The following is an 11,081-nucleotide window of genomic DNA, read 5'->3' as shown; positions in this document are numbered from 1 at the left end:
AGTGAGAGAACAGGAGTTGGTAGAAGTTAGGTGGGCTTTTTGTGTTGGCTGGTTTATTCCCTTCACTTCATGACCATGCAGGCAGGACTGCAATTCTCTCCCTCCTCTTTTACCCAGAAAGAAAGTGTTTGGCACAAACTCTATTAAAACCAGGATCTGATACTGGGTGTTGTGCCTCTTGCTGTGGTGTGCTGCTGGGGAGTGGAGTTTGCTAAGCTGCTTGTTATCCTTTCCAGCTTCCCTGGTGCGTTCTCCTGCCTGGGGAGCTCCTGTGTGTAAGCTGGAGAGCAAAGAAAGCCCTGAAGAATCTAATGGTGAGCAACAGAGCGCCTGCTGCTGTTCCCTCAGCCCAGGTAAGGCGCTGTCTCCTGGCTGCGAGCCTTCTTTACAGAGCTGTTCTTACTGCTCCTGAATAAACTCTCAGTTCTGGCTGTTGCCACCGTGCCTCTGCTGTGGGGTTCCACAGGGCTGGGACATGGTGGTTTTCAGCTCGGGGGTCTTGTTTATTCCATGACTGTCAGCCAGGGTTAAAACGTGAGTCCTTGTGTGACCCTGAGTGAGAGAAAGGCTGAAATACAATTGAGCTTCTTAAAATGGCAGGAAAATAAATCCCAGGATTATATTCTTTTCCACTCGCTCTGTTCTTATGCTTCCTGTGTGGGTGTGCTCCTGGTATGGGGCTGTGTTGGGTTAAAGGTGATGCTCTTAAGGGTTTTTTCCAACTGAAGTGGCTCTGTCCTGGGAATAGATCCTGTGCCCCAAAGGCCTTGGCCAGCAGTGAAATCCCATCCAGTCTGTGAGGTATGGGGAGCTGGGCTGGGATTCCTTTTCCCTGGTCCAACAAAACCAGTGGAATGGTGGGTTATGTCTACAAGGGCATTGCCAGCATAGATAAAGGTATCATTGTCAGGCCACAAGTGAAATATGTGTGCAGTTGGTCCTTACTGCACAAAAAGATGTGGATGGGCTGGAGTCCTATGGCAAAGATGGGGGTGATGGGGGCAAGTTATTCCTGGGGAGATTCTGGTTGGATGTAAGAGGAAATTTCTTCCTAATGAGAGCAATCGGCCCCTGGGGAGCTGGTGGGCACTTCAGGTGCGGCTGGACAGGGTGCTGGGACGTCTCCTCTAGGTCATGCTGTGCCTGGGAGAGCCGGAGCAGAGGGTGCCTGAGGTCCCCTCCAACGGACGGCTCTGGGCTGGCTGCGGGACCCTTGCGGGGCTTCGCCGCCCTCTCCCCAGCGCTGGGTTCACGTTCATTATCCTGACCCCTCCTCCGTGCCTCCCCCTGGGCAGGGCCCGGCCACCGGCGGGCTCTGCCGTGGCCACGCTCGGGGACGCGGCGGCGGCTGCCGAGCCTCGGGGGATGCGCACGGTAAGAACGGGGATGAAGGGGATGCTCGGGGCCGGGCTGAGGGGGCTGCAGCCTGGAGCCATGGGATCAGTTCGTGCCTGGTGCTAATGACGGGAAACGGGAGCCGGGGGCGGGGGGGGTGCTTGGGTCCCGTGCTTCCAACCGCCTGCACGGCGGGGAGCGACCGCTGCCTGCACGGAGCACGGGGGTTTAAAGTGGTTTTATCAGCCCCGATGCGTGTTTCAGGGGTTCTTTCGTAGTTCACAGCGTGTGGAGCTCCGGAGCCAAGCTCTGTGCTGCGGAACAATGCCCCTTATTTAGGCTGCCTCCAGCAGGAGGGGCTTTAATGTGCCTAGTAAAGACCTCAGCTGCGTTATTTCCTGCTAAACATCCCGGGGCAGTAACTGCCCAGACCCCTCTTTCGCTGGTGTGCAGAGACCTGTTAGCAGGACTCTTCTCTCACAACGAAAGGTCTCCTTAGCAGCGTTTAACGTCAAGAATGAGGCAGCGCCGGGTAGGAACTGAGTGTATTTCAATGGAGAAATGTACTCTAAAGAATTCCAAACCCGAGTGCTCAGGGTTGTGCATTGTATTTGTGATGTGCTTAAAAACCAGAACCATCTCCAGTGGTGTGCACGGAAGCGGGGAAGTTAATGAGAAAATAGCAAGGTTACAACTGCAAGCACTCCGAGTGTGTTTGGAAGATAGAAATCCAGGTTGAATAAAGAGGGGAGGTGACAGAAAGCCAAGTGCTTTCAAGTGTGTGTGGGAAGGAACCACAAAAGCCTTTCCAGCTGTTTACAAACGGGGTGAGAACATGCAAATGGGTTTGGGTAGGGGTTTGCCTGGGCGGGTTTGTAGTTTTGCACCTCTGCTGCTGTCTCTCGTGTGGATTTATGCAGGGCTGAGGTGCAGGTCCTGGCATGCAGGGGGCCCGATTCGTGCGAGTGGGGCTGGGTATGGACACGGCAAACTGCATCCGGGCATCCTGAGAAAGAGTGGGCTGCCCCATCCCTGGCAGTGCTCAAGGCCAGGTTGGACACAGGGGCTTGGAGCAAGCTGCTCCAGTGGAAGGGGTCCCTGCCTGTGGCAGGGGTTGGAGCTGGAGGAGCTTTAAGGCCCCTTCAACCCAAACCATTTCATGATTCTATGACTTACGCTTTGGGACTGGCATAGAGTCAGTCCAGCCGCAACTGGGAGCTCCTGAAGATTCCAGCTGAAAACAGAATCTTCAAAATCTAAGCTACTTAAAAGAAAAAATCCAAGCATTTTCCAGGCTCATTAATTTCCCAGACTTGGGAAGGATTTCAGAGGGAACAACAAAGAGCACATCCTGATGCAAATTCATGCAAACCGGAATGGAGTTCCCTTCTCCAAGGCGTGGGAAACAAAGTCTTTCAGTGCCAGGTCAGAAGTAGTGAAATGAGGCAAGGCATCAGTTTTTCCCTAAGCTGCTGCTTAGGAATACAGGATTCGCTTTGCATTTTCCCCAAAATGCTGGGCAAATGAGAGTGATGCTCCTGCTGACTCAGCAGGTTTCCTGTCCTATGCTTGTACAATGTGCATCAAGCCAGAATGGGAACCAGGCCCAGCTAGTCCTGGGCATCATCACAGGCGATGCAGTTTCCAGTTTGGGCCCTGTGTGTTGTGTGCATGGCTGCACACTGTATGGCTCAGAATGGATTTCGAGGCTTTTCTTGTGTGTAAAGTACAGGAGGGCCTGAACTTGCTCTTGCAGAGCTGCATCATCCTATAAATGCAGTGGGGTTTGGGTGCCTTTTTTGGTACCTCCGAATTTCCTTTCCTGGCTTCTATTTCAAGCCTTCTTGCATGGGACAGCCTTGCCCCTCATTTCCCCTCTGGCCTGTCAGCCCAGCCTCAACACACTTTTACTCTGTTATATGCACCTGATTCTGACTCTTCACTGGGTTCCTTTGCTCCACCTGACTGATCTGAGCAGAGCTTGGAGGCTTCCCCAGCTGTGGGTGATGCTGAGCTTCCAAAAGGAATTCCAGGAATAGCCTTGTAAGCTATGGATTGACTGCATGGAACCTTTAATACCCCCTGTCTCTACAGAACTTATGCAGAGTGATTGCTCAGGGATTTACATTCAGCCCCAAATTCACATCATTTTGATTTCCCAGTGAATCAAAGCCAAGTGCTTGGTGCAGTGGCTGTTCCCTGCCAGGTTCTCAGTGTGAACTCCAAAGGACGAGCACTACTGGTTCATAAAGGGTTGTCAGAACCTTTTTGGACTCGAGAATAGGATGTGTTACCCTGAGGCTTGTCCTTAAACAGCTGGAACACTGAAAAGAGCCCCCAAATCCCATGAGCAGAGCTGCAGCTGGAATGTTCCAGTCAGATGGATGCACGTTTGTTGCAACAAGTACCTAGAGCAGGAGATGTGAACACTGCTGATACGTGTGGGGCCTTTCTAGAACACCAGGCAGGCTGGTGTTCATCCCAAGTATGGAATGACATCTCTCTTCTGTGGGAGCTTATTCGTGGTGCAGCATTCCATGCATGGAGCTGTATGAGATGGTTTCTTGGATCATGGGCTTCCTTGCACCTGTCTCTGTTACTGCAGAGGCTTCAGGATGGGGAAGGAATATGACTGGAATTTGCAAAGAATGTCTTTCTGCTATTGATGTGTCCAGGAGTGATGGTGCCTTGGGCTCCTGAGCCTGCGGTTAGTGAAACCTCAGGCCTGGTTTGAAAGCTTTTAGAGCTGGAAGGGACCTTAAAGCTCCTCCAGCTCCAACCCCTGCCACATGCAGGGACCCCTTCCACTGGAGCAGCTTGCTCCAAGCCCCTGTGTCCAACCTGGCCTTGAGCACTGCCAGGGATGGGGCAGCCACAAGGGACCTTCCTTTTCTTTTTATGGTAATAAACATAAATCAGCAAGAGTTTTGTCTGCTTTTTCTGAGGGAAGTCACTAAAGTCACAAGTAAGTATTTATTGAATTTATTTAAACTTCCCCCAAGTCATAAACCAAACAGTTTAGGTGGTAAATGTGCTCTTTGAGCTGAGTTTTGTGGTCACCTTAGAGCCTATAAAATGTCAGGGTCTGTTGTACTGTGACTGGTCACTGTAAAGCTAATCTAGGTTTTCACTGCTCTGCCTTTTGCGATGCTTCCCAGGTTACACTGTTCAGTTCCTGCTGACCATGGCCACGCTTTGGGGGGTTCTTCGGTGGTTTTGTATGGCCCAAGTGCCTTGAGATAAATGTTTAATTCTGGGTGAAATTGGATCAGTGTATTTGGCACAAAACAACGGCTTTTGGGTTTTTTTAGACAAGCTGAAGGCGTGATTTTGACGTGAACTGAGGCAATTCAGTTGTCAGACTGAAGGTATCTGCAACAGGGCAACGGCAGGAGGCTGCTCTGGCACATCTGCATGGCAAGGGTCATGTCTCTGACACTTCTACCCATGGGAAGCTGCGTTTCCAGCCCCAGCCTCATGAGCACTCCCTGCAAACCCTTGGCTGGAATAAGCTGAAATAAGGGAAGAACCCAATTCCCTGTGTAAGCAGGGTCAATAGAACCCGTTCTGGTGTATTTATGAGCTTGCACGTGTACTCTTGGGTGCCTTGGGATTAAGGAGCTGAGGCCATAACCTGAGCTCACCTCTGGAAATGCACCCACAAAGCTTGGCCGATGTGTGGTTATCCAGCACGGGAAACCTGGTCTGGTCATTGGGGCAAGGCACTGGAAAACAGGTTTGTTCTGTGTCTACTTCAGCCATGAACTCACTGCATGAATGTGACTGAATTCTCTCCATTGAATAGCTTCAGTCAGCTCTGTCTGCGAAGCGTTGAGTTCAAAGCCCCTCTCTCTATATCTGTATAGATATGTAGTGCAAGTGATTTTACCCAGACTACATAAAATGGACTGGTAAAACAAGAAAGATTTGCCCATATTAAAGCCCTTTCCAGGCTTGTGGCATTTGTCAGTGAGCTGTCAAGCGTTAGAACAGGATTTCACGTTGTGTGTCTGAGGAAATAGCTTCTTTTACTAGTTAAAATCCAATTTAAAAAGGCAAGATGAATTGCAGCATCTTGTCCAACCACTTACAGCAATTTCCACAGCAGACACCTCCTGTGCTGCCTGCTCTCTGTTAATAGCACCTTACAGCTTTAGCACATTAAAACACCTTGATGTTTGCTCCGGAGCTTTTTCCATAGTGGAAACTCGTGTGACGTGTCCATTGTGCACAGCTTGCAGGGTACAGTCCCTATTAGCAGAAACGGCTCATGGAAAGGAAAATGTGTACTGCTTAACACACTAATCAAACATAAATGGATTTGTGTGTTATTCTGACATCCCAATGCCTTCTGAAGTCCAGGGAGGCCCCAAAACTGAAATGATGAACTGGCATTTCCAGACTATAGGCCAAATGAGTGCTTACCAACTGTGATGAACGAGCCAGGTTTGCTTGGAGGCCTCTGAAACTCTTTTTACTGATTGATTATCAGAATAATACTGCTTTTACTTGTGAAAATGGGGGGGTTAGACATTTTTTAAATGTCTTTTAATGTTTTTAGACATTTTTTTAATGTCTAAATGTTTTTAATGGGGTTTTAGGCATTAGTTCAGTCCTGCTGGGTTCATGCATTTATAAGCTCCATGACAGCAAACGAAGGCATGTAAGAAAGACATACCTGTTGCCAGTCATTATTCTGAGCTGAACTGTACTTAATGCCCAGTGGTCTGTATCTGTTGACCCTGTGTGGTTTTTCCCTTACCCCACACACTGCAGGACCAGGCTGCTAGCAGAGTCCATGGCTTTCCTCGCTGCACATTGGTTTATTTGGGAGTGTAATAATCCTGCTCTGGGCCTGGAATTTAATCATGTAATGCTCCTTTTCCTTATGCCACCTAATGGCTACATCATTTATTTAGCCCCCCCAGAACAAAGAACCGGTCACACTCGAGTGTTGTGAGGGGGAGCAGGGAGCCTTTGCCCTGTAACTGGATCGATGCACAGCAGAAGCGCTCGCTGTGTGTGAGTGCAGAGAGGGGAGCTCGCACTGATGACAGAGGCAGGCAGCAGCTGGCACTTTGCTCCTCAGCCTGGTCCCCGGGGAGCCATCACATCCCTCTCTTCTTTCTTTACTCACATTTTACAGTGCTTAAACAAATAGATCACAGTTTCTCTGGGAGCTGTTTGTTGCCATCCTGTGCTGCTCTTTATTAGCTACGAGTGTGATTCCTCAATTGAAGTGCAGTGACAAGTTGCATTTAAATTCTGTTTTTGTAATTATTTGTGGAAGCAAGCACAGGAGTGCCCCATTCCTGACACAGAACACCCTATTTTGGTTTTGAATGCCCTTTCATGTAGCCGATATAAAGAAAGAGTTTTGCCATAGATACCCATGGAATCAGTGTCACACTCCAAGTGGGTTTCTGGTGTGTTTGCAGGCAGAGTGATAGATGCACCTTCATACCTTGGGCCCTAAAGCTGCTTGTGTTCCACACCCAGGCTCAGTTTTACACTGAAGGGAGCTTGGCACAGCCCTACCACTGACCTGGTTTGGGATGAGTTCTGTGTCACAGCTCGAGCTGGGGTGCTGCTGAGATACCGTGTGCTGCCCAGCAGCATGCTCTGCTCCCTTGGCATCGACTTGAGGCTCACCCTGTTCCTCTGTGAGCTCTTCCAGCTCAATAACCCCGGACCAGCTTCAGCAAACTGAATCAAGTCAGCAGAGTCCAACAGGTACGAGAGTGCGGCAAGGCCAGTGCTGGGGATGGGAAAGAAGGAAGTGAGAAGAGGGGAGATGGCAATCACTCCTGTCAGCAGCAGCATTGACTCGGCTGCATTTCCATTTAAGTGCTTTGAGCAGATTCCATCCCGAGGCCCAGGGACCATTGATAATCCATGAGAGACATGAAATGAAGTTCAGCTGGTTCAAGAAACAATCTTAAACAGTAAAATTAACCCCACTTATCCAGGTGGGTACAACCCCTTGATCCCAAAACTAAAATATATCAGTATTGTGAGATATGGTATCATCTAAAGACGCTTCTCTGGGTTTGAAGAGCTCAGACTATGGTGGTCTAGGTTGAAATGTGCTTCCAGCATGGCTGCAGCCAGAACCTTGTTTGACTAAATGCTGTTTTACTTGCCCAAATGAGGCTTTCAAGTAGTATTTGATTGTTCTCACCTGTATATATAAAGACCATTACATATTTTGTCAGGGACAGATCCTGTAACCTCACTCCATCAAAGCTCGCGGTGAAGGTGCACAGGACCAACAGCACGGCTGTGGCACGGGTCTAAGGGAATCCTTGGCAGCTGAGCTCTCCCCAGCACACAGCACTGCTGCTGCTCCACACTGCAGAGAAGATCCTGCTCCTTGCAGCTTCTTACATGGCTGTGAATGGGAAATCCTCCTCCAGAGGAGCCTGAGCAGAGGAAACGGGTGTAAGTGCCTTTGGGTGCAGAACGTTTTGTACCAAGCAGGGACTGAAGGGACACGGGGACCTCTCTTTGGTACCTGGTACACAGGTATGACTTGGAACAATAGCAGTGGCTTTGTGTTGCCTTTCTGCTAGGAATTATTACCAAACAACCATTAAGAACTGATAAAACCCATGAAGTTTGCTGTGATATCGTGCAGGAGGATTTCCTGCTGTAGGAATCACTGGATTCTGGTGGAAAAGCAGTGAATGCGTGTCTGTCTCAGTGCTCTGCCCTGCTAGCTGGTTTGGTTACTGGGTAGGACAGCCACACCTGCAAGCCTGGGGTTGATGAGAGGTCTCAGAGATGTTATTCTGTCTGTTAGGCTGCTGTTAGTCGGTTTGGGTGGGTAAAACCCAGGGTGTTCGCTTCATATCCGTGCTACCATTGACCTAGTTTTGAAAGCCAGTAACCCCCAGCAGCCATCTGTATCGCAGCCGATGCCAAGTCATGACAGTAACATCAAAAGGTGACAGCCCACTGTGTGATTGGAGGGTTTTATGGCCAGCGTTTGCTGTTTGTGTTGCTTCCCTTTTGGGATTCCACTTCCTAACCCCTTGCAGCATTCAGAAACAACAGGGGTATTGATGGCAACCCCTGACATCTTTATCATGAGTGTCATGAGATGTTATGCATCTCTGAAAGCATTGGCTGTATTGGTTCAAGGCTTCCCTGAAAGCCTTAGCTCTCAGTTAGGGGGTCTACCGTGTACAGCAATATTTCTTGTTGTGAAGAGTTTGCCAACATGATGTTAATGCACTCAAACATGTAGGAACCCAGGCACAAATGAAATGAGCCTCAGCTCTGTTGTTTTTACAAAGCCCTGTGACTGTTTTCCCTCTTGGCCCTGTTTATTGTTGTTACCACGTAAGTTTATAGCTACCAAACCTAAACAGCTTTCCCAGGACTTGGCCATCTCCTGAGGATACCCTGGTTGTTTCCTAGTGGTGCTGAATGCATGGCTGCTGTGCTTGTGCCTGATCGGAGAGTAAGGTTCTGCCTTGATGCAGTCACGTTCTCTGACTCCAGTGTATTGTGGTGGTTTTAATTGCCACAGAGCTCTAAGTTCTCTCTTTTGGGATCTCTCCATCTCATCTCATTTAGTCCTTACTAGTCCTCAGTCATATTACTGTGGTTCAGCTGGGGCAGGGCTGTGGTTACCCCCATCTCCCAGGGGTGACCGTTCTGAGCTTGACTCTGGGGATGGAGCAAAGGGCAATTACTCAGCCCAAATCCACAGTGCTTCATGCAAAGGGAAGGTTTGGTTGCTGTCTGTATAACATGGATCTCCTGTGGCGGTCAGGCCCCCCAGGGAGCTCTACCCTGGCTCCCTGTTGGCTCTGCCAGTGTCTCGCAGGCTTGTGGTCTCCCCAGGTGAATGTGGCTGTGGTCCTCCCCGATGGCAGTGCTGCTGGATCCAGCCTTGGACCAATTCACCATTGTGAGGTACAGATCGTTAGAGCTGCAGACCACGTGTGCTATGTAATAACTTCTTTACAAGGCAACTGGTTTGTGGTTTGGGAGTAGCATTCATAGAATGGATAGAACCATAGAACCCCAGCCTGGGTTGGGTTGAAGGGACCTTAAAGCTCCTCCAGCTCCAACCCCTGCCAGGGCAGGGACCCCTTCCACTGGAGCAGCTTGCTCCAAGCCCCTGTGTCCAACCTGGCCTTGAGCACTGCCAGGGATGGGGCAGCCACAGCTTCTCTGGGCACCCTGTGCCAGCGCCTCAGCACCCTCACAGGGAATGCCCGAGGCCCGGCACAGCGAGGGCACCACCAGTGTTGTGTCACCGGCGCTGTCCCCATGTGGGAGCCTTGCTCATGCCTGGCAGGAGCTGCTCAGGTTCCTGTGCTCCCTCCTGAGCTGGTACCGCACACTGAGGTGTTTTACACCTCGTTTCTCAGGCCTCTGGGCATGGTCCCTTGGCCTCCTGCTGCAGAGCAGGCTCCATCAGATACCAGCTTACTGCTTGGTGAAAGCAGTATTTAATGGGATGACTAAACAGCGAGCTAGTTACTGAGTAACTTCCCGGGAGCCCTTCTCCATGCTGCGGGAGTTACTGGTCACATCATGTGCTGGAAAGTAGGGATGGCCTGTTTGGGACAGGATAGCGAGGAGGAGCCTGGGTCTGTGCTTGAGGAACCTCAAACAGGGGCTGAATGAATCAGTGAGCTGTGTTCCAGAGGCTCCCGCGTTCCCCCCATGCACAGGGTTTCTGCAGTTGAGCTTTCCCAACAGAATTATCCCCATCCTCTCCTCCTTCCGTGCAGTAAACCAGGGATGGATTTGGAGCTCTGATGGCTTCAGTAGTGCCTGGCTGGGGACCGTGGTGAAGCCAGGCAAGAAGCAGAAGCTGAATCCATGTCCCAGCATCCCACTGTGTACAAACTGCACGTGCCACAAGTGAGCAGGTTACTTTTGCAGGAAATGTGGCTGAAATCCCGTTTTCCCCTGAGAGATGATGCGTGAGAACAGAGCAGAAGCTGTTGCCTGCATGGCGTTATCCAGTTGGGAGCTTAGACTGAGGGGGGGAAATACAGTGGCATAAAATCAGCTTACATTTTTAATCCCAGCTGGAAGCCAGTGGGAATTCATCTCCCCACATGAAGGTCTTCGTACCAGGGTCTGTTGCACAGAGTTGGAGGCAGAACAGAATTTATTGTGGCTGTTTGAGCTGATTCAGAGTGGCACAGGAGAGATGAAAGCCTCCATCTCTGTGCCTTCTGTGCTGTCTCATGAGCAGAACACTTGAGAAACCCCACCACGAAGCCTGCAGCACACAAAGCCCAGCTCCAGTGTTTCCTTGGACTGTGTTAACTTTTATGGTACGCTCCTTTTGCTCTCCCCCTCTGAAAGTAGAACTGAATTTTGTAAGAGAACCAAATCCAGATACTCTGTTGGAGTTAATCCACTTTTAGTTGGATTTCATTAGTAGCAGTGCTTCTTGGCTGCCTCAGAGCCGGAGCTGGGGACAGCGAAGGCCGAGGTGCAGCAGGGTGGAGGATGCTGTCCTGGTGGGATGCACAGCAGGGAGTGTGTTGGGTGCTGGGGACCTCAGCAGCATCTTTGTGGAGTTTCTCCATTGTGCCAGATGGGAGTCCCGGCCGCTGCCAACAGCCTGGGCACAGAAAGCACCATTGTTAATAATTGACTGGTGCAACAGCGGAACGGCCGAGCCCGGGTTTGCTTCCCTCCCTGTGCACTGCGGCGCTGGGCACGGCACCAGGCGGTTTCCAGCAGCGAGGCAGAGGGGTGTATATGGAAGT

This window comes from Neopsephotus bourkii, unplaced genomic scaffold (genome assembly GCF_033783945.1).
Source record: "Neopsephotus bourkii isolate Nb327-2 ecotype Australia unplaced genomic scaffold, CSIRO-AGI_Nbou_v1 NB_52, whole genome shotgun sequence".
Taxonomy (NCBI): Eukaryota; Metazoa; Chordata; class Aves; order Psittaciformes; family Psittacidae; genus Neopsephotus; species Neopsephotus bourkii.
The sequence above is the reverse complement of the archived record's forward strand: the minus strand, read 5'-3'. Positions refer to the sequence as shown.